General features: G+C 42.4%; 1 long non-coding RNA gene across 1 annotated transcript; it reads left to right on the plus strand.

The window, feature by feature from the left end:
- Nucleotides 1-530: 530 nt before the first annotated feature.
- Nucleotides 531-23,891, plus strand: LOC115505350. The gene is made up of 4 exons (XR_003965989.1): nucleotides 531-1,123; nucleotides 19,518-19,711; nucleotides 20,325-21,316; nucleotides 23,695-23,891. It is a non-coding gene; the product is annotated as an uncharacterized LOC115505350 (long non-coding RNA).
- The last annotated feature ends 715 nt before the right edge of the window (nucleotides 23,892-24,606 follow it).

Here is a 24,606-nt window from a genome sequence, read left to right on the forward strand (position 1 = left end):
CATAAAGGTAGTTACAAAAGTAACACAATTTCCCCCAAGGATCACCAAGCGGAAAGAATGGCACGTGGGTGGGGATGGGGAACGGGGCTGAATAACATATTTTAGCAATTTAATGTTTGTCAATGCCTTCTACCTGGCTCAGTCTGTGGCAGCAACTTTCCAGAGGCCTGTAAGGAACCTTCCTGTGGCCACTAAGTACCGTCGTACTGTCATTTATGGAGCACTATGCCAGACCCTATTCCTTTTGCGTGTCTTAACTCTTAATTCTCATAGGTTTTGGAGTTCATATCGTTTCGCCATCCTTCTATTATAGATGGATTTAAGGATGTTGAAGCACAAAGAAATTAAGCAATTTGCTTAGGGACAAAGAGCTACCCAGTGGTGGACCCGGGGTTAGAACCCTGGCTTTGTTGGAACAGAGCAAGTCTCGTGATGCATTCTGCCTCTTTGTCAGGGGTTAAGTCCATGGCACAAGAGACAGAAAAAAGGAAGAGTAGGGAGGACGTTGTCAGAAACACAAGGCTCTCGGCTCATTCTGGAGCCAGATCCTCTCAGCCCAACTCTGCTCTATCAGTCTTCTGGCCCGGAGGGTGACACCCACAGCCTGTTTATCAGAGCCAAGCAGTGATGACACATCCAGGCCTTTGCCAGGCAGCATCCTGATGTAGGTATCAAAGTCCAGCCCTCCAGCGCTGTGTTGCATAGACCCAGCTGAGACCAGAGCTCCAGAAGACACCAGCGGGGTTTCCCTGGCCACGGAGAGTTTGGCTCAGGACCTGCCTGCCTCTCTGCTCGGTAGGCAACGGGCTCTGAGCGGGCATCCCGGCCCGAGGGATGGGCTGGTTGTTCTATGACGCCTATTTCAGCTAAGGAGGCTGGGTCGACAGGTGTAACCGCGTTTTCCCCCAGTGCCCACCCTTTCCTAGCAGACAATCAGAGGGAGAGAAGACCACCTTTTGGATTTCTCTGGGGGAAGGAAATTCAAAGCCAACAGGTCTCTCTCCCTGGGAGAGTGGAGGCACCCGCCAGGGTTCCCAGGAAACTGCCAGCTCAGCCTACCTGACAAATAACCTCTCCTGACAAGTGGCCGATTGACTCAAAACAGCAGCGCCACTGACGAAAAGTAAGTTGCCTCTTTTTGAAAAGCACAAGGTATTTCATATGTGGGATCCGATCCCCTTCCCTCTGCAGATGCAGGAATATGAAGAGCTGGGTCACCCCTTCACAGTGGAGCTGACTCACTTTTACCCCCATGCGAATGCCCGAGGGAATTGGCAGCTTGAGGTGGGCACAGGACCTGTGGTGACTGTTGATGCTTCTGCACGTGGGAATACCTACGATGGATCAGCTCCACAGCTGGGCAGGGCCCAGGCTTGTAACTCCTGGCTTCTGAACAGAGTGTGTTTTGTTGCCTTGTTTGAGGCCAGCTTTAAACTTAAACGTATGTAGGAGAAAAAAAAGATCATGTTTTTCCCTATTAGACAATCTAAAAAAACCTGGCAAGGATACAAAGAACCCTTGTTCCCTAGACCAGGATCTGAGGAAAGATTCCATACCCACAAGAGGACTCCGGAATACAACTGTCCCTTTGACCAGGGCTGACGTGGTCCCCACTGAGAGCTTCAGGAACAGATTACTAGGAGCTGAGGGCTCCACACAACCAGTGAGGCCTTCCAAAGTTGTCAAGTCCAACCAGGGGCTTCGTCCTCCCACCAAAACCATTCTGGGTCAATTGGCCTAAAATCTGTTATAATTCCCCTCTCCTGCCTCCTTGTGGGAGGATATTTTCCTCAGTCAGTCCTCAGTCTCTGCCTTTAATTCTTGTGAGCTTGCTTTTCACCTGGGTGTTAAAGAACGCCCATTTGCCCATTGGAGAAGGAGGTGGTCAGGCTTTTCTTCACAGGCTGTGAGGCCTGATTCCCAGCCTACACCTGGAAGGACCCTCGGTTAACCCTGAAGCTGCAGGCGCACTCATTCATTGAGCAAATCTTGAGGGAGTGCCTTCTATCGACCAGGCCTGATTTAGGTCCTGGAGATAAACTAGTGAGCCAGACAATAATCCCTGCTCTCAGGAAACCTGCCTGTATCCTAACACGTATAAATAAATAAAGTACAAATTTTAAATATGACATTTTGGGAAGTGATAATTGCTATGGGGAAAAAAAAAAAGCGAAACAAAGGGAGACAACCAAGAAGGCTGATAGAGACGTGAGGACCCAAAGGGACCCAAATCAGGAGAAGGTCACTGGGTTGGGTTGCCTTCTCCTTCTTTTTTTAATTTAATGTTTATTTCTTTATTTTGAGGGGGCTGGGCAGAGCAAGAGAGAGAATCCCAAACACGCCCCGTGCTGTCAGCCCGGAGCCTGACCCCACTAAACGTGAGGTCTTGACCCGAGCTGAAATCAGGAGTTGGATGCTTAACCAACTGTGCCACCCAGGTGCCCCGGGTAGGGTTTGTCTTCTGATGGGAACACCACTGCTCCCCTCACGCCCAGCCTCTACACTTTGACCAAGAGCTCCTTCTAATGCCCACCTCTCTTCTTTTGATCCTTCTGTTCCTCTCACTCCTTCTAACACCAAAAACTGTGTCTCTTCCTCTATCCTTCACATTCTCCTGATTTTTGAGGTCCAGCTCAAGTCAGCCTTTTCCCGGGTCCTCTGAGGTATACAGAGCTCTTTCTTCTCTGAGCGCCATAGAAACATTAGGCCATACAAGTGTTCACTGATCTTATCTCCTGTAGCATTCTGAACAGACCTAGACCTCGACAGAGGAGGCTTGAGGTCTCAGCATGCGGCTCTGAATCTAGGATGGCAGTATTCATACCAGGCAATCACACCAGCAACCTTCAGTGCTGTTTGGTAAGAGCTGACTCCTTGGTTCCAGGAAGTTCCAGGAAGCTGCAGCTTTTTCTTCTTGAGCCATGAACCACCTCCCCTCCCCATTCTCTCAGTAGCAACCTTGTTAGGATCCATCTGAAATGAATTTTCTCAGTTTTCTCTCTTATCACTTCAAAATGTAATGAATATTTTCCCCATCACCCTCCTACTTTAGAAGAATTCATGCTAACTCTTGTCCAAAACACACTTGCTCATCATGGCCATTCACATGCTCTCAGATCCTGGGGTGGGTTTTTTTGTTGTTTTTTTTTTTTGGAAATTTTCAGAAATTCTTGTTTATTCTCTGAAGGTCTTGGCTTCCTCTTCTTAGCACCCAATCAAGTTGAAGTCTTCTCCATTAAAAATAAGAAAAAGTCCTGATGCTTCTTCCTCAAGCTACTACCAAACCATTCCAAAAAAGAAATAAGTGAGTTAGAATAAGGACTTTTGAACCAGATTGCCTACAGCTTTTTTGTTTTGTTTTGTTGTGTTTTTAATGTCAAGGATTCCTTCAGGACATATTTACTTTTAATTTTTTTTAAGATTTTTATTTTTATGTAAACTCTACACCCAACATGAGTCTTGAACTCAAGAGTCACATACTCTACTGACTGAGCCAGCCAGGTGCCATAGATTGCCTGTAGTTTGAATGCCAGTTCTGCTGTTGTTAACAGTGGCTGTGGACAACTTACTGAACCACTCTATGCTTCAGTTTCCTCATTTGTAAAAGTGGAGATAATAATAATAACTATCTCATCATGTAGAGTTGAAAAATTAAATAAGTGCATTTTTGTTTTTTTTTAATTTTTTTTAACATTTATTTATTTTTGAGACAGAGAGAGACAGAGCATGAATGGGGGAGGGGCAGAGAGAGAGGGAGACACAGAATCGGAAACAGGCTCCAGGCTCTGAGCCATCAGCCCAGAGCCTGACTCGGGGCTCGAACTCACGGACCGCGAGATCGTGACCTGAGCTGAAGTCGGACACTCAACCGACTGAGCCACCCAGGCGCCCCTAAATAAGTGCATTTTTGTAAGCCACTTAGGCAGTGCCTGACACATAAATGCTATGGAAGTGTTTGTTAATTAAAATGAATAATGTTAAGAATTATCTATTATTATTTCTTTCATTCCCTGGGTCCTGTTCCTTCTTAGAGCTACTGATCCGTCTGTTGTCCTTCGTCACCAAACTTGTCACATGGATGGTTTCCAATGCACATTCTCCATTACTTGCCTCTATTTCCTCATGTCTCTTTCGTCCTTCAACCTGCTACTGAAACCATCCCCTTCAAAGCTGTCAGTGGCCTATTAAGCTGCCGACACAAAGTTTCTTCTCATTTCATTTGACTCCTGGTATCTGCCTTGGAATTTCTTCCTCCCTTTGGCTTTCCTGCCAGTCCAGCTTCTCCTCAGCTGTCTTCTCTCCATGGACTCCACATGGACCTTCATGTAGACCTTCCATAGAAGGTCTTCCATAGAAGACCTTCCATAGGTTTTTCTTGGCCTCTTCTCATGCTATACCCACTCCCTGGCAGTGTCATCCATGCTCCTTTCTTCAACTATTGCCTCCATGCCATTGACTCTCACACTCATTAAGCCTGGCATTTTCCTCTAAGCACCAGCCCAAAAGTCCAACTGGCCAGACAACTATTTTATCAAATATTCAGTTACAACACGTAAATCTTCCCTCTCTCATGCATTGTTTCAAGTCTCTGTTTTGGCACTCAGTCACAAAAGCTAGAAGCTATAGTCTCTGCTGTTCTATACCTGTATGTGTCTTTGCATTTTACAAATCAGTTGTCACATCCCTTAGTTTAATCTGCTCCTCACAATGACCTGGAGAGCATTATTTGATTAAGTGATTTATAAGTCTTCATTTGGATGAGTCTTCTTTTCCTAGACTGACAAAATATGCCAATCCTTTTAGGAAAGGGTAATACAACTCTTTTTATAAAGGAAGAAAACGTGGCTTATGGAGATTAAGTAATTTGTCTAAGGTGTTGGAAGGGTCAAATGAGATAGCATGTGTTATGGAAGCTTCAGAGACCATAAAAGATTATGTAAATGCAAGGTTTTCATACTTACTAATAAATTATGAAATTATTGGTGACACAACAAATTCGGTAAATGTCATAAGAGTAGTACTAAGTGTATAGAAATACAAAGGAGAGGAAAATCAGTTTAGTTAAGAATAATAAAGATCTTGGGAGAAGCATAGGATTTTAAAAGATGGACCACCCTCTCAATGTCTCATTCTTGTCCCCCATCTTTGCATTTGTCCTGTGGGCTTGAATGATCCTTTCTTAGCACTTCCATGTAATGGCTGGAGATTTCCTCCAAAAGTGACAGATAGATGGGAAGCACCTTTCAAAATGACATTTGGGTACAAAGTCAAAAGGTCACCTTCTTCAGGGGCAATAAAAAAGTCATCTAAGATTGACAAAAGCTCACACCACACTGCCTGCCACGTGGACAGCAAAAAACACAGAAGAGCATAGGACAGTGAATTGTAGAAGCTTCAGTGGCATTTGGTCAAAGCCCAAGTGTTTCTGAGTTGTGAAACCAGAACCAACAATAAATTCCTCAATGGGTGGTATGATGACAGCTCAGGCTCATGTTTCTGGAGCATGCTGTTTGGGAATCACCTTGCATGCTGCAGTCGATGTGGTGTTGAATGGGTCTTAAGGAAATATGAGGATGTTTTCTTTTTCTTAGGAAGCCCATGGCTATTAAACTGGAAAGCCATCTTTGAGAAAAGAAGGAATAGAATAGAGGCTTTTAGCCCACTAATGTCAAATCACTCTATTTCCCATAAGTCTAAGTTGAGATTTAGTTGGATTGGGCTAAATCAGGTCCTTGCAGACTTCTTGGGTACAATAAATCAGGGTATTGTCCAATGTCAGGAAGAAGGTAGCTCAGTTGGTTTCTCTACTCTGTAGCAGCCATTACCTGTACCTAAAAGATCAGCCATTCTTCTGAAGCTTGGCTTCCCCAAAGCCACCCCACTACTATCACAATGGTACACACAGTATATGTAGTTTCTATTCTGACCCTTCCATGGAGATAGAAAGACAGAGGTTGTAATTCTCCATCAAAATTAAGTGAATAATGTTTGAGTTAGATTTCAGTTGGATGGTCTTCTAAATGACCAGAGGCCATGTCTAGAGGTTGCCAACTTGATTGGGCCTAGAGGGGATGTACTCACAGACTCGGTCTCTGTCTCCTTGGTTTCCCAAGTGCCACCCTGTCACTAATGGTGCCTTACTATTATTTGACTGATTGAGTCAGTCTTAATTTACAAGTCTCCTATTCCCAGACTGGCAAAATGGACTTATCGCCAATTCTTTCCCAGAACTGTTGTGAGGATTAATGAGATTTCGCTTGTACAGGGCTTGAGTTTCTGCTAAGTGGAACACTGGACAAACAGAGTATAGTAATTATTTAACTCAACTGAAATTTCTTTTCACTGTTACTCATGACCAGTGATATCATGAGAACCAGTCCTGAAACTGGAACTGCTATGAGCTATCGAGCCATGAAAGTCAGTGGGTGCTCCTTTACCTAAAAATGCGATCACAGACGTAGATCTTGCCAATCTGCTCTGACAGTTATGAATAAGCTATGTCACATCTAAGTTCAGATCACTAAGAGGTCCTGTTTCCAGTGGATAGGGAGAGGCCATCAGAGGGTGTCCAGGCAGTGACCCAGCCTGGGAAGTTCTGTCCCAAGATGATGGAAAAGACTAGAAGTAATAGAACTGATCCCAGCTCCCAGGAACTTCACAACCTGTTGAAGATGTAAGAAAGCTTTATTGCACAAAGTGCAGTGTTTCAATTAAAATGTGATGAGAGGCCTCTTCAAGGTCCCTAAATTGGCCATGTAGGCTGCCGTGGAAATAAGGGACTGGGGATGGAGGGAGGAAACTGAGTCACTAATAGGGAATAATTCATTTGAGTCTCTGGGTTTGAGGCTATAAAGATCCAGCATCTTTGTGTAGGACCTGCTGGTGTCAGCAGTTTTTCTCAAGTGTCTTCTGTTCCATGCTTCTTTGAACACTAACTCCCTTTCCCCTCCTCACATCTAAGGAACACTAACCTGGAACAACAGGGTCAGAAGAAACCCCTAATGCTTCTCCCAGGGTGGGGTGGCTAGAGAGTGAATGGCCAGCTGGAGAGGGCCTCATCTCTACAGCCAAAGTGGGGTATGAGGGAGGAATCTGCAACAAAGTATAGTTGGAAAATGACAGATACTTGCCTTAAATTTGTTTACCACTTGCTTCCAGTTGAAAAGGGAAACCTAGCCTATGATATCAAAACTAACATCACTCATAACTGTGTAGGGAGCATCATTGACTGACAACCCCAGCTGCTGCCCATCTGGATCCCCCATCATGTTCATACTGAGGCTGCACTTCCTACAGACTGTTGCTAGCCACTGAGGAAGCACAGACCTATTCCTGCAAGATTTGGGACTCTCCCAATAGGTGGCTCTGGCTCAAGGACACCCTATCAGCTTGGCCAAACTTCCCTGGAATTGTGTTGCAGTCAGATCTGCATCATGGCCTGAAAGCTCTCCCCACCTTCTCCTGCACCTCCCCCTTTATCCTTCATAGGCATTGACCCCAACACAGTTCTTGCACATATAATTCATCCTTGGATCTGCTTCTAAGAGGACCTGCACTAGCACAATCATTAGCAAAAGCAATACGTTCTTCTCAGTAACAAGAATAGATCTATTGCATTCTCTGTGGAGGGTACTATACAAAGGTTGAGGGACAGAGGAAGCATACAAAGAGATATAGGCCACAGTCCCTACTGGAATAGGTAATGTGAGTCTCATAGATACAATGGCAAACAATAAAAAGTATATGCTTCTAACACAATACTGTAATTATTTATTTATATGACTATTTCCTCTTCTATATCTCAGTGGGACTAGTGTTACTTAAACTGTGAGTCAAGACTCATTAGGAATGTTAAAATCATAGCAGTGGGTCACAACCAGCATCATTTAAGACAAAATAGAAGATATTAGAAGGCAGCATACATAGACATTGTATTGTGAAACATGTGTGTGTGTGTGTATAAAGACACAAATATACGATTGTGTGATGGATTATGTTGTAAAATATATTTCTTACCTCAAGAAATTTTGAAAGAAACTGAGGGAGACCAGGAGCTTCCTGAGGACCGTGGCAGCGTCCTTTCTTAGGGCTACATCCTCAGTGCCTAGAGCGTTACCTACTTATATGTAGGGACTCAATAAGTGTTTATTGACGATGTGTGCTTTAGACGGTTATTATTACATGTCAGCTTGACTGGACTAAGAATGCTAGATGGTTCGTAAAATATTTCTGGGTATTTCTGTGAGGGTGTTTCCAAAAGTCATTAGCATTTGAATTGGTTGACTAAGTAAAGATCTCCATCACTAGTGTGGATGAGCATCATCCAATCCATTGAGAGCCTTAATAGAACTAAAGGAGTGGAGGAGTTATAAATTTGGTCTCTGCTTGAACTGGGATATCCATTTTCTCCTCTCCTCAGACACTGGCATCTCTGGTTCTCGGGCCTTCATACTCAGACCTGGACCTACACCATTGGCTCCCTTGGTTTACTGTCACAGACTATGAGTCTGGAGTTCTCTCTTGTCCAGCAAGAGAGTGGACACAGAATTGAATACGAGAGAGGCTAATGTCTGGGAGGAGACAAAATCCCTGAACAGGGGTTTCTTCTCCATATTTATTGAGCTCTCAAGATATTACCCACATGGTGAATGTGAAGAAAACAAGATCTTACACACATGAACATGGAGAAAACAATCAGACAGTAATCATTAACTTGTGTGTATAAGAAGCAAAAGGTCTGGGGGGCAAGTGGAGTTTGTGATCAAGGTACATTGGCACAAGATGGAAAGTAATTTCCTGCAGGTGATATAACAAGTCACTCATGATCCCATTACAATATCTCACTAGCTAACCTCAGACGCTTTCATCTTGTGGTGGCGGCTTTCTGCCCTAAGCTTTTTTCCAACCCATTTATGTAACTAGAACCTATTTCCCCACAGTTTGCAGGCCTTTGGGTTTGGACTAGAACTCCACCACTGGATTTCCAGCTTTGTAACAGTAGGCTGTGGGCTTTCTCAGTCTCTGTAATCACATGAGCAAGTCCCTTGTAATAAATCTCTTTCTATATACTTTGTATATCCTATTGGTGCTCTTCTCTAGAGAAGCCTAACTAACATGGTGCTGAATAAGAAAAAGAGACAGTCATGAAACAGAGGAGAGGAAACCTGAGTTAGACTTTGAAAGAAGTGTTTCAGAAAAATGGAGAGGAACAGAAAGAAAATTCAGAAGGCACAACGTGAGCAGAGAATCAAAGGTTAGGATCCTCGTGATATATTAGAGAGGTTGAGTAGACCAGTTAGATTGGCTTAATGTCCATCAGCATGGAAAGAAATCAGGGAGGAAGATGAACTCGGCCATAAATTGATGTCAAATGGCCAACACACTTCTCTAAGCATGACTTTCTGCAGTGATAAGGTAATAATGATAATGACAAAATCATGTCCAGTACGTACAAAAGGCATCTTTCAAAGATCTCAAAGTATGTTAATATGCTGCATTATTCATATTTTTGATAATTCTATGAGGCAGCTTCAGGGAAGCTATCATCATCTCCATTATATAGGTAGGAAAACCAAAATAGAGGGAGTGAGAGTGTCTTAATTCCACATCCCACTAGTGAACTAGCTGGAATTCTCTACCTCAGCTATCTCTTCTAGAGCCAATCCTTGTTGTTAACATCTGCCCCAATTCCCATTCTGTGTAAGTCTGTACATGTTTATCACTTTCAGGGAACTAACTGGATTTCAAACTACTTCACCTTTTTCCTTGGTAAGACGGACCAGTTATATCTGCCCTTTTAGTGTTACACAAATATTTCTCACTGATGCCTAAAATGAAATCTTTGTGTCTAAAGGTAGCAGAGCCAAATGACAAGTGGGTCTTAAAGTGAATTTCTAGTCTAATATAAGTTCATTCCATTTGTCTGTTGGATTCTTCTGCCTTCAGATTCCATCAATTTCTCTCTTTATTCTGTTCCTCTCTCCACTACATGCACCAATAAGACACGATGTATAGTCCCAGATAATGATTACTGAAGGCAACTGAATAGTCCACAAACCTCCTCAACTACTACTATTTCCTTTTGTTCTTCATGGCCCACTGTAACAGACTGATCTCCTGCCCCAGAGCTCCTTAGGGACAATTTTACTTACCCTGAAGGCAGATGCAAGGGTCAGTTATGGTTTCAACTGATTTTCCCAGAGCTCAATTGACTAACAGCTTATGCTTTGACTTCTTCAAGGTCGCCTGAGCTTGTTAAGCGTTTCCAGGTCACATTGTACTTCTTCCTACTTTCCAAGGCCAATCAATATTTCTTCCAATGATTGGATGTAGACGTCTATTGTGTCAGGCTCATTCAGGTTCAGATCTGCAAAATCATGATTGTCCATGGCTTGTACTTTACTTCGTAGCTCTCTCTGAGCTAAATTGGCTGTGTTTAGTGCCAAAAGGGCAGCATAATGTATAAGAAACAGCATAGACTCTAGAGTTCTACAGACCTGGGTTTCCAGTTCTGCTGTGCCTGCTTGCTTATAACCATGGACTTGGCCTTTAGGTAATCCTTTTGAGTCTCAGTACACTGCTTTAGTCTTTGTCTCCAGTGCCTAGTAGAGTCCTAGACAAAAAGTAAATGTTAAGTTAGTGTCCGTTGACTTTATTTGACTGAACTTGCCCATAGGACATTTCATTAAGATTAAAACCCATCCCTCTAAGCTATATCTAGGTCAAAGCCATCATTGATGGAAAGATACTGGCCATAGGAATGGCTTCTGTAGTAGCCGAATACTGTTGATACTTCTTTCTTCTTACTGTTCTCCCAGACGTAAAGACTTCCTCCTAAATCTGGAGTTGAATGAATTTATAAGCTGCTCTGGTATTGGAAGGTGGGTCACACCTCTTAGGGAAACCCCTGAAGATTATATCAGAGGTCTGATCCTCCCTTATGACACCTACATTGACCTAGGAAGCATAGGAAGAAATGGAAAGCTGAAAAAACAAACAAACAAACTAACCAAAACAAACCAAACCAAACCAAAACAACAACAACAACAACGACAACAACAAAACACCCATACCTCTAAAGCCTAAAGCCAAATGAAATGGTCTTTTGGGACCACCTGGTATGTAGGTAGGGGAGCAAGGGCCTGTGGCAGCTGCAAGGGTGACAGCAAGGTCCCTCTCTTCTCACCACTCTCCCACCACTTCCCTACATATATTCCAAAGTCCACACATACAGAACTATTTGCAGTTTCCTGAAGTGCCTGCCTTTTTTTTTTTTCCACCTCTAGGCTTGTATAGATGCTAATACTCTGTCTTCCTAGAATGTCTTCCCCTGCCTGATCTCCTGCTACTTATCCTGGGGGCTCAGCTTGGTATCAGTGCCTCTCTTTTCAGGAGTCTTCTTCCTCATCACTGGCTCAGATGTTGCTTTAAAGTACCTTCTCCCTATCCTCATATGTCACATGTGATACTGTAATTGCTAATTTACTTGACAGTCCCCAGGATGGTGATGACAATGACAATACAGATGCCATCTATTGAATGCTTCCTATGTTCCAGCTTTATGTCATTAATTATTACACCAACCATGTGAAGTAGTATGATTCCCATTTTATAGATGTGAAAAATGAAGCTCAGAAAGACTTTATCCACATTTATGCAATTAATAAGAGGCAGAGTCAGGATCAGAACACAGGTCCATTGACTCGAAATCTGATTTTTCACCACTACACCAAAATTTTCACCACGACCCAATGTGAAGGCACGGGTCACACTTTCCATCTCTGTATCCTGTGTCTAGCACAATGCCTGGAATGATGTAGTTCCGTGTAGTTGCTGTTAAATAACAAAAATTCAACTGAGTAATTTTAAAGATCAAGTTGGCTTTTTTCCAACACTTCATGAATCAGGAAGCCTCCCTAGCAAAAGGAAGAAGTTTTACAAAGCTGTAGAGAAGGAAAGGTTTTTAAAGGCAGAAAGGAGGTGGGAAAAGGAAATTATTAGCACACAGTGCATTGTTTCAGGTAAAGTTGCCTTCCTACGGGAACAGAAGGGGTCTACTGGGTGGATTATGTCACTAGGGTTGACCAAGTCTTTCCATGTGGACTGATTATAGGTTACATTTGGGTATGGGGATTGAAACTGCACTTAGGTTAGGTACTGAGTCTTGATTTGCAAACATGCGATTTAGCACAAGTGACTCCATTACAGGCCTATTGTCTCCTTTGTAACAGTGCTCAATAACATGTTTGCTAAATCAATGAATGGAGTCAGTCAGCCTTAACTTGGTCCTGATAATCCCAATATTTACTTCCTGGCCCTGGATATTCATTTGAGAGAGTCAGTTAAGTTTGAAGTAAAAAGATATTTCAAGGACAGCAGCAAGAGAATATTTGTAACTTGGCTATGAATATATTAGACATGATTGGACTGCATGAGTTACTGGGATAGATAGTTATATAAAGCAGGTCAAGCATGCAGTGATGAAATGGCTACAAATAAATTGTATTTATCCCCAAAACTCCCACAAAGGGCTTAACAGAGTTTAGCATTCTGCTGAGGCAAGGCCTTGGGCAAATACCTTGGCCTTATTTGTACAATAAACAAGTGGTCCCCAGTACAAGGTAACCTCAGCCAGGCAGGCTGCTTGGAAAGCAGTTTGGGGCTCAGAACAAGTTTGGAGCAGTTTCTCTGTTGGAGTAGGAGGAAAGAATAGGTCACTTTCTTCAAAAAACCTGCAAAGAGGCCTAGAAAGGCTTTGTCCACATTTATACAGTTATTAGGACTCAGGGTCAGGATTAGAACACAGGTCTGATTTTCTCCACTACATCATGCAGCCGTCCCAAGTTAAACCATCCCTGGCCACCAAAAGATTAATGGCAGAGTCTGGGCTAGAACCTTCCACATTCTCCTTGCTTCACACAATGGTTCTCTGTAGAGACCAGACCTCAAGGAACAAGATCTTTGAACTTCCTTGTTGAGCAAAGAAGAGATTGTTTCTTCTTGTTCCTTGGGGAAATTCTTCCTATACAAGAGAAATATACCATTATTGACTCTTCATTGAATTTGAATTTCCCATCCTGGCTGGGTCCTGAGCCTCCTTTTACCACTGACTTCCATCAAAATTAAGCACAAGTAGGTCTTAAAAAAATTTTTTTTTAATGTTTTATTTAGTTTTGAGACAGAGAGAGAGACAGAGCATGGGGGGGGGGGAGGGGCAGAGAGAGAGGGAGACAGAGAATCCGAAGCAGCCTCCAGGCTCTGAGCTGTCAGCACAGAGCCTGATGCAGGGCTCGAACTCACAAACCATGAGATCATGACCTGAGCCAAAGTCAGACGCTTGACCGACTGAGCCACCCAGGCACCCCTAAACACAAGTAGGTCTTTACAAAACTCACAAAAGTGCAATCTTCCCCGCTTGGGCAAAATAAGAGGTGATGTACTAAAACTACCTAATTCTTCTCGAGCAGAAAATACACACCAATCTCAGAGCATACCAATTGCTATGGTGCTTGTCTTCTCTTTCCAATTTTCTCTATAGGCAGAATTCTTCCCTTGGTGCTCTTTGGTTTTAGATACATTACATGTTTTCTAGTCATAGCTGAGCCTACGTGTATTTGCAACTATGGTCTTTGTCAGAGATTAAATCTATCTTGATGTTCTAATCTATTACCCCCCTAAGTTTGCCATTGTATTGCTCTTAGATTTTCCTTACTGAATTATAATTATTTACATAGGGGTTCCAAAATTACAGGCAATTATAAAACCCCAAGCTTGGAAGTTAGGAGGTAGTTAACTGGTGGATCTGGAAGTGAACTTCTATAGATGATAACTAAAATTATGAGTTTATTCATTGATTTCAATATTTATTGAGTATATAGTATATGCCAGGCAGAATGCTACAGGGCTGAGTATATAGGGAAATAAAACATTTCTCTGCCCTTAAGGGGTTGTAGCTGATGAGGAAACATAAGGCAAGCTGATAGGCCACAAACATCCCTGCTCCCACTCCCAGGTGGGATATGTGTGATATTCCTAGGGCACTCCCAAGAACAAAAGAAAGGGGAAAACACAGGGTTAACTGATCATAGTCCTGCAGGATCTGAGTCTCCATCTATTTGAAAATATCATAGTAAATCACAAGAAAAAGGCAATCCTGGAGCTGCGACATCCCCCCATCCACAGTAATGTGGGAAACAAAGGCAGAAAGAAATGGCAAAAAGAACTAAGTTTCTTTATAAACCTGCAGCCCAGTGACAAATACTTGAGGCTGGCAGAGTAAAACGTTTCTCCGGGAACTCCCTACTGTCTTAATGTTAATGCTTTGCTAGAGGGAAAAACAACCTTGGCTTGACAATAGCTAGGCCTCCACTATCCAGGGAGTCCCTTTTAGCATATGAAAATCTCACTGGAAACTTCCCCTGGACCTTACCTGCTCCAACTGCATAGTACATAACCAGTCTCTCCTCATGATCCCGGGGCAGCTCTTTCTGCCCACGGTTCCTGTCCCCATGCTTTAATAAAATCACCTTTTTCACCAAAGACATCTTCAAGAATTCTTTCTTGGTCGTCAGCTCTGGACCCCACAAACCCCGCTGTCACCCCAGAAACCTCATCAGTAGCCTACTGGAAACTTTAGTGGAGTTTCTTCAAATGTCATTTGGTGCTTACCAGGGGCTGGGGAGTGGGGAAATTGGGGAGATGTTGTTTAAGGGTACAAACCTACAACCAATAGGTGAGTCTTGGAGATCTATTGCACAGCATAGAGATTGTAGACTGCAGTGCAATTTTTTTTAATGTTTATTTATTTTTGAAAGAGAGAGAGCACACGCGTGCATGAGCCGGGAGAGGGGCAGAAAGAAAGGGAAATACAGAATTTGAAGCAGGCTCCAGACTCTGAGCTGTCAGCACAGAGTCCGACGCCGGCCTTGAACTCACAGACTGCGAGATCATGACCTGAGCCAAAGTCAGATGCTTAACTGACTGAGCCACCCAGGCGCCCCTACAGTGCAATTTTTTAAACTTCAAAGTTGCTAAAAATCTGTATCTTAATTGTTCCCACCACAAAAAAGAAAAGAAATAATTATGTGACATAATAGAGGTGTTAGGTAACCTAAGGTGGTAATCATATTGCAATATATAAATGCATCAGATCAAGACATTGTATATTTTAAACTTACACAGTGTAATATCAATCATATTTCAATTTAATAAGTCACTTGACGGGCATCTGAGTGGCTCAATCAGTTAAGCTCCAACTTTGGCTAAGGTAATGATCTCATGGTTTGTGAGTTTGAGTTCCTGCTGACAGCTCAGAGCCTGGAGCCTGCTTTGGATTCTTTGGGTTCTGTGTCTCCCTCTTGCTCTCTGCCCCTCCCCCACTCATGCTCGCTCTCTCTCTCTCTCTCTCTCTCTGTCTTTCAAAAATAAACATTTAAAAAATTTAAAAAAAAGTAATTTGATTTCGTTTTAAATCAAAATACATCCAACAACTGAGGTTGCCTACTTGGACGATCAAATTCCTGCTGTGAGGTTTGGATACAAATACATTTATTTTCATAAAAGAAGTTCCCCTAAAATCTTAGGGAAAGTATAAAGCAATTACTGAGATACAGAATGAATACATCAGGTAAGCATTAGTTACATCTTTCCACTTACTAGAAAGAACTGGTGGAGTTGGTGCATGGAGTCTTGGTGGTTCATTTCTGTATTGACAGCAGATAATATTTACGAAAGTGCCTTTTCATTTGTAAAGGGAAAGCATAGCTGTTGTTACACACTGACCTCTAAAGATCTATGGCCGTGAGAATTTCATGTGATTGGATAGGAGTCTGGAGGCCGACTATACAGCCACTAGAAATAATCTTGTGGAATTTTCTTGACTGTCTTCAGCTTTAGACTTTTGCTTGTGAAATGGGGTTAGATCTAATCTCTCTACCTCACTGAGTGGTAGAGATGACCAAATGAGATAATGAGAATTGACAATGTAGATGCTATCTTTCCCCCCTTACCCCATAATCAGTGTCCCCATCTCCCAGTTCACAGAAAGTATGTTTAGAGGGAGGGAGGCGAGGTGAGGGAGACTGCTTTCCTCTGGTGAGTCCTGTGAAGAAAGAGGAAGAAGTGGTAGGTAATGTGGTGTCACTGGCTCAGCATCCCACTAAATACGAGCTCGGTGGTTACAAAGGCGGGTTTTTAAAGAACCCCCATAGCATATTTTCCTGCCTCTGTCCAGAACATCAGACACGTATTAGGTAATTATCTCATGAAAGACATTGGGCTTCAGCCTGGGTGGCTCAGTTGGTTAAGCGTCTGACTTCAGCTCAGGTCATGACCTCATGGTTTGTGGATTTGAGGTCCCCATTGGGATCTCTGCTCTGAGCATGGAATCCACTTCAGATCCTCTGTCTTCCTCTCTCTCTGCTCCTCCCCTGCTCACTCTCTTTCTCTCTCAAAAATGAATAAACATTTTAAAAAAAATTTTTTAAGATGAAAAAAGCATAGTCCTGGGGCGCCTTGTTGGCTCAGTCAGTTGAGCATGTAGCTCTCGATCTTGGGGTTGTGAGTTTGAACCCCAGGTTGGGTGTAGAGATTACTTAAATAAATAAATAAATAAATAAATAAATAAATATTTATTAAAAAAAAGTACAGTCCCTACTCTCAAGGAAAACTGCAGAGGAGAAGTGACCCCTTTCAGAGGTTTCAAGGAGAAAACAGTTCACAAGATGGACAATGAAGGAAGAGAGATCTTTATTAGTTAATTGTATCAGGATGAAGAAACTTTAGATGACATGTTTAAACAAAGGCTGAATAATTCTTCCCATCACTTAACGACGTGTGTGAGGCCTCATTTCTTATAGAGTGAAACAATAGATCGCCCAGAATAAAGGAGCTCCTTGCTCACGTTGGAGATGCCTTGAATTTCATTCCCAAACTTTCTTAGATGTGAGGCTCCAAGAATAATCAAGTTTGCAGTAAGACATAGAAAAAAAAAAGAAAATTTTAGGGGTGCCTGGGTAGCTCAGTTGGTTAAGCATCCAACTTCAGCTCAGGTCATGATCTCATGGTTCATGAGTTTGAGCCCCATGTCAGGCTCTATGCTGACAGCTCAGACAGCCTGGAAGCTGCTTTCGATTCTGTGTCTCCCTCTTTCTCTCCCCCTCCCCTGCTCAGACTCTGTCTCTCTCTCTCTCTCAAAAATTAACAAATATTTAAAAAAAGAAAATAGAAAATTTTAGAGAGGCACTGGAAAATAACAGAAATGGATGTACAACTTCAGGAGGATTTGTAATGGAAGACATGGCAGATCAACAAATGAGGACTGGACTAAATAAATAACCTAGGTATTCATTCTACAGCAATTATGTTACTAATCAGGTAAAGGTAATCTAAACAAAAAATCTAAAAAGCTAACATCTAGATGGATCTCAAGTTTTTGACCATTGTGTTATTAAGTTTATTTAAATCTTCTTTTATAATATCTAGTTATAATTTGGCCAAGATTAAGTCTGGTGATATTAAACATTGAATGGATGAAGCCTTGTCTGTTACATTCTTCTATAACCCCTTTTAGCCCTTTGCTCCACTATATCTTTGAGCACCAAACAAAATCTGCCTATCTTGGTGACAAATCTGTGGTCTGAAAACCTGCCCAACACATGCCTTTAGGACTTGGGTTCTGGCTCCAGTTTCAACATGGCCCTGCTTTCCACTGATGAAGACAACCAAGCCTCCATTAGAGAAGAAAATGAAGCTTGTCAAGAAACAGAGAAGAATTTAAGAGCTAAGAAGAGAGCCAGAGAGGCTAAAGGAGGAGTGAGATGCCAACAGGAGATGGTGAACCAGGAGGCCAAATGCTGAAGAGAGGTCTGTGACAGCTGAGAAGAACTGGGATCAGGGATTAGAACCAGTGGGCAGAGCAGACTGGGAGGAGAAAAGACACAGGGCAGCATGTTAAGGGGAAAAAGAAGCCTGGGCAGAAATGGAGACCAGGTTATGATAATACTGATGACAACCAATGTTTATTGGGGAGTGTAGCTGTGCATTTAGAATTCTGTGAAACACTTGGCCTGTCTTACCTCCTTGCACAGACCCTATTAAGTAGGTAGTATTATTATCCCCATTTTACAGATGAGCAAATTGCAACAGAGACTGGACAGTTGTAATTTGTACACATTAATTTGCTATATCACATTACTGATAATCTGAAACTGATAAAACTCCGATGAAACTTAGATCTGTTCAGGTTATTGTGCCTCTTACTCTAGGTTTGTTTGATTCGGCAGAAAGAAATAGTTTTTATCTGTATCTCAGGAAGAGAATGTGGGTAGGGGGAGCTTTTATTAAGGCAGGGAAGGCATAAGGACACCGGGAGCAGAGGGCAAGGGAGCAGTGGAAATGGAGGCAGAAGATAGAAACAATGAATCTAACGGATGGAAACTTGCAAGTAATGGGGTAAAATTTCCCAAGGAACAGAAAGGGCTCTATAGACACAGCTGGACAAGTTAACTTGAGACATAAGAGAAGGAAGAAAACAGTCACTGGGTTCAATGGTTAGGAAATAATTTTGTTTGAAGTAATTTAACATTTTTGGATTTTGCAGAGGAAGTCGGTTGTTAACAAATATTCGGTTCTTTCTCTTATGAGTTGTGCACCCTGTCAAATAGAGTCAGCAACAGCATTGCCTGTCATTTCTAATTACTTTCAAGAAATGGATTATAATGCTGAAAAAAATTATCTATCAGTGCTCCATCATGTAAAATATTTACATTGCTCCTTTCGCCTGAGGAATTCTTCAGGTTGTTTCTGGATACATAAAGCAGGTAAATTGGAATTCTTTTGATTTCAAGAGTCAGAAACCCAACTTGAACTACTTAGGTAAGAGAAGATTGCCTTGTCTCACACAGACAGACCTCAGGAAGGAGAGAGATGTAACCACCTTGGGAAAACTGGAACCCCCAGTCTTGACTTGATAGGATTTTCTATCTCTTACCTCTGCTTCTGTCTGCTGCTGACTTCATTTGCTCCCACTCCAGGCTACAAGCAGCCCTATGTCAGTCTCCATCCCTTTTTTACCACACACACACACACACACACACACACACACACACACACACAGAACTTCTCCCAAACTCCAGTTTGAAAATCCCAGGGAAAGACTCAGAAAGCACCAACTGGGTCCTGTGCCCACACATGGGATCAATCACTCACAAGGAGGATGTGGTCAGCTTGCCCTTGGGGCAAGGTGGGGGGTTTCAGTTTCCTGACAAGGGAATGCTATTTTGGAGGAAGAGGGACTGATGGTCAGAAACAAATACGAATCTACGTAAGTGTAGTCAGTTCTTTTACAGATGGGGAAAGTGAGACACAGAGACATTAGATGAACTCAGTCTGTGTGAGTCAGAACTAATAGAGTTGGTTCTATTACCAATCTTGGTACTAAATTATTCTAGTTACCGTGTTAAGAATTGGATTTGGTTTCTGGTGTAATTATTGCTGTTCTTCAATTTTATTCTTTGTAGACAAACCAATAGCAGTTTGAGATGAGGGGTGTTCCAGGTACACGTGCAAGACGCAGCTTCTCCTCCCAACACAAAGTGATAGGGAAATAATCAGAACAAATTTACCTTGGAGCAGCAAGACTGTGCTTGCTTCAGCCCTGTCTTCACCTGGATTACTCATGGTGATCTCGGGAGGCCCTGCCTGCAGAGTCATGGTGAGTGAGCTGAGGAACGGGAAGCTTGAGCTCCAACTGGTTGGCTGACACAGCCTTTGAGCTATCATTTCATCTTCCATGGTTCATTGAAAGTGAGGACCTGCTTCCTCCCCAGCCCTGAGAATGTGGACATCTAGACACCCTAAAACATAGACATCATATGTCCAACTGGTATCTCTCAACTTTAAATATTTTAAAGGAATTAGCACATTTCCCCCAGGTTAAGGATATTTTTCTCATTAATGAAAGGAATTTGCAAAAGTAGTTGTTGAATGCTTAGAAGTAAAGCAGAACATAAGGATGATCACACAGGCAGTGTTCTTGGAAGTACATGTACATGGAAGGAAGGCAACATGAACTTAAAGAATAATGCTTATGTCTGATTTATTGTGTGCAAATCTTAGCGGGAATGCCAAAAAGATTCAATGGAAAAAGCTCAGCAATTCATTGTTTTATTGTTGAGAAAATAAAGGGACTTTACTAGTAACCTCCAGATTAGTAAGTACAACACACAAAACATGTTCCTCAGCTAACAGAAATGCTTTTAGGATTAAAAATAGTCCTGATGGGTGTTTTTCAAGTATTTTGTGTTCTTTCCCACTCACTGGTTCAGAATCAGATTCAACTAATGTTCACGAGTGCCTGCCCTGTGCTGGACACTTTGCTGACCGTTCCTATGACTTCATTTGATTCCTGCTTCTCCTTCCGAAGAGTCTAACTGGTCTCATTTTACAGACACCTGGAGTAACGAAGATCCTTACCTACGACCTCCTAAGTGTTGAGTGAGGAGCTGGGTTTCTGGCATGGTAGTCTGGGTTTCTTTTCTGATATCACGGCCTGTGTTGCTTCTACCGACCCTTGTCTCCATGTTATCAGAGTCAGTGAAACCCACCAACACTTAGATGTTAAGTAGCAATGAGGGTAAGAAAAAAAATACTCTTCTTTGCTAACTTCAATTTTATAAACAAAAATCAGGCAGTTGCATACAGATAATAGAGAACAGAGCAATCCATAATTTGAGTAGTCATGAGTCATGATCTTATTTCAACCCATGTCTTTATGTGTGTGTGTGTGTGTGTGTGTGTGTGTGTGTGTTCAATTTTTTACAGTGTAAACAAGATCTCCATGTTACAGAAAGGTGTGAAAGGTGAACACAGCAGATTTGAATTACAGAGTATATAGGTGTGGGCTGTCCCCCAGCTCATGGGATTTCATCAAAAGTCCTATGTAGCATGTGTCCAAAGACAGCAAACAGTGTCTTGGCAGAAGCCATGTCACATTGGTGATATCAGGGAGTCACGCACCCACGTGGGACCTAAAGATAAGAAATATTCCCGCATAGTCTGTCCCAATCAATACAATATGTGCCAGCTTCACATGAAATGTCCTTTTGGCAAATACAAAGGTTCTCTTAGGGAAACATAGGATAGACCCATGCTGTTATTTTTATCTAACATTAAAATAGTCAAGTGCATTATTAAAGAACAAAAATCAATTATCCCTAATACATCACCCTACTAATAAGGCTAATTTCACTTTTGTGTAGACCTTCCTGAGGACATCACTGTCTTTAGAATGCATCATTTTGGCTCCTGTGGTCTCTTGGTAAGTGACAATTTGCAAGAGTTGGAATAACCTAGTTTTGCATTTTATTTTGCAAGACTATGGCCCTCAGGAGCATGATTGCATGGTGTTTGTCTGTCCTTTTATGTACTCCCTGATGGTGTTTGGGTGTTCTAACAAACATACTAAGAACAAAGTAAGTGTTCTAAGGAAGACCATCTCTCCACCGCCTGGCTCACCCCAGCCATTTCTGGTACAAAAGGAAGAACCCAGGGAATGCTTCCTGATTATACATTTTCAGTTTCTTAAGCAACTGCAAGAGGAAGGCTGGGACTAGGCCTTATTTCCTCTGATGCAGTGTGTTTATCAGCCCACTGCCCCTATCACAACTCAGCTTCTAGTTTTTCCATTTTTAATAAATTCCTCTTTTCTTAAAAAAAAAAAAAAGTCACACCAAAAACTGCACATTCAATGCTGCCAGTAAAATCAAGGAGAAAGGAGAAAGATAGAGGATCTCTTCCACCATTCTTGGGGCTTCCTTCACTATAGGTCAACCCTTCAAATATGGTTTTTCTTGGCCCATGAGGGAGGACAGAGACGTGGCTTCAAGGGGTCAGCACGATGACCGTACAGCAGCAGGACTTGTCATGTTCCTCTATCACTCCCTCCTCTTCTCCAGCAATTCCTTCTCTCCTCTTTCTCTCTCCTTGCCCCTTGCTCTTATTCTCCCTCCACCCCTTTTATCTGGACAGGTTTTCAAGGTGGTGAGAATATTATGTTTAAGGAAATCATATCTGAGTGTTCTGATGACCTCAGAGGAAGGTTCGTTGGCTTTCCTAGTTCTCTGATGACTAATTTCTTCTCTGGGAGGAAACCGTTCGTCAGTCAGGCAAATTAGCTCTCCTCCGGTGCAGTGACCATCTGCTGGTCTTTGAGACGTAAGAGACTCATGAGGTGCTTTTTTCAAGATGAAGGCTGAGAATCTGTGTCGGCTCCTCTCTGGAAGGAAATAGAAGCATCTCTGCCCAGGGCTCTGCTCCTGGACAAGGAGAGAGCGGGAGGAGTGTGGGGAGCTGACAGGGCAGTCAAGGCCTTCTTTACGCTGCCCCAAATTGCCTTTTCAGCCTTGTCTTCTAAAACTCCCTGACCTGTATGTAGCCTTCTCTCAAGGTAAATTGATCTTTCTTCTCTGTTGGTAAAAGGGCATGCCTCAGACCTTAGCTTGTTTGCCCTTCCCATGGCCTAGAGCACCATCCCACACCTGAACCACGATTGGCACACAAGGGAGGCTCAGCTGCCCCCTACTGCTGCCTCCTGTGTGAGAAAAATGCATCTGTCCTTTAGTGGTCCAGGCCCAGGCCTGGGCCCAGGCCCAGGCCCATCCTTCCTCTGCTTCCCTTGAGGAGTTCGGCTTACTCCATCCCTCCCTTTCTCCTCCCGACACCTATAGGAGTCAGGCAAGAATTAATCTCCATCACAAAAACACACTGGAGGGGCGTCTGGGTGGCACAGTTGGTGGAGCATCAGACTCTTGGTTTGGGCTCAGGTCCTGATCTCGTGGGTGGTGGGTTTGAGCCCCGTACCCAGCTCCATGCTGGCAGCACAGAGCCTGCTTGGGATTCTTTCTCTCATCCCCTCTCTCTCTCTCTCTCTCTCTGCCCCCTCGTGTGCATGTGTGCACGCTCTTTCTCTGTCTCTCAAAATAAATAAACTTAAAAAAAAGAAAACAAAAAAAAGAAAACACACTGGAGCTGAAACTGGATACAATGCTTTTGATAAAATTTAGCAGGCTTTGAAAAAGTGTGCGTGTATGTGTGTATGTGTTTGTGTCTTAGAGAGCTAAAGGCAGATAACATGGCTGAGAGGGTGGTGAACAGAGGTGATAAACACAGAGAGGGGCGCCTGGGTGGCTCAGTCGGTTAAGTGTCTGACTTCGGTTCAGGTCATGATCCCACGGTTCGTGGGTTCGAGCCCCTCCCCTGCTTTCACTCCCCAAAATAAATAAACATTAAAAAAATTTTTTTAAAACCACTGAGAGAATAATTAAGTGAGATGATGAACATAAAATATCACCTTCTGGTCCTAATCACGTATCCTACAGAACCCATTTCCACGAACTTTCTCACACAACTGTGTTAATTTTCCACTCTCTCCACTTTGGCCTTCATCCTGTAACTGTCAGTCTTATAAAGGCTAGACACACACCAAGACTTCCCAAACTCCAGTTCAATATTTAAAAAACATCTATTCAATTTGGAGAGATCACCACCTCTCTCTCTCTCTCTCTCTCTTTCTCCCCAAAATGACAAAATGTCCCCTAAATTGCATTTAACCTCCTAAGTGTTGCTTTGGGCTCCTCCTGTATGCTCTTGACCAAAACAAAAAACTGAATAGTTTATAATCTCCCTTCCCTTCTCCAGCCCTTTCCTGAAAGTTCTAACTTGGTATGAAAACAATTTCAGACAGTCTCCATCTCATCCTGCGGTTTGCATGTACACCAAAACCTTTGACACGGCAAACAAAGCCTCCAAGAACCTTTACTTTCTAATCATGTATGTGCATACTCTTAGAATGTTGTAATAAAATACTCCGTAAATAAAATGTGGGCATTAAAAAAGCAATTGTGAATACCTGAGTTGGCATCTATAATAAAGTCATATTTGTGAAAGATAATGGAAAAATTGTGGACCTTGTAATACCTTTTCCAGATAAAATCTGAGAGATATGAATATATATATATGTATATATATATATTCATAGGTATACACATGTCAAATATATGATAATAACTGGTGTTGTTTTGAGATGAAAGAATTTTGAAATAAATTGAAAGTATTAGAAATAAAATCTTCCTCCTCTTTTCTCTCAATAAATATTTAGTGTCTTCTAAGTATATATTTAATGGTGTAGGGACTAGAAAGATTAAAAAAGGGGCCTCTGCCCTGAAGTCACTTTCAATTTAATTAGGGAGATAAGGTATAATGGAAAAGATTATACGAATGATAACAGACATCTAAGGATACATACATACAATTTAATGAGGCAATATGTGATTATGCAGCAATAAGTGCTGGCAATTAGTGCTACAGTTTTGAGGTAGACATCTCTGTGGGTTGGGTGGTCCTGGAAGGCTTCCCAGGGGAGGAGGATCTCCAGCTGTGCAGGAAAGAGAAGCACAGGGCCCTTCTGACGGAAGGAACTAAGCTAAGAAGACGATGAAAAGACTGTATAAGTTATTAAAATTTTGCATCAGTAATGGAATCTTGATCATGTTTAAAACCAGATGCTTAGAGAAAGAAAAGAAATACAGAAAAATATTCTCTGTGGATGGT

Source organism: Lynx canadensis, chromosome F1, assembly GCF_007474595.2.
Source record: "Lynx canadensis isolate LIC74 chromosome F1, mLynCan4.pri.v2, whole genome shotgun sequence".
In the NCBI taxonomy this organism is placed as follows: domain Eukaryota; kingdom Metazoa; phylum Chordata; class Mammalia; order Carnivora; family Felidae; genus Lynx; species Lynx canadensis.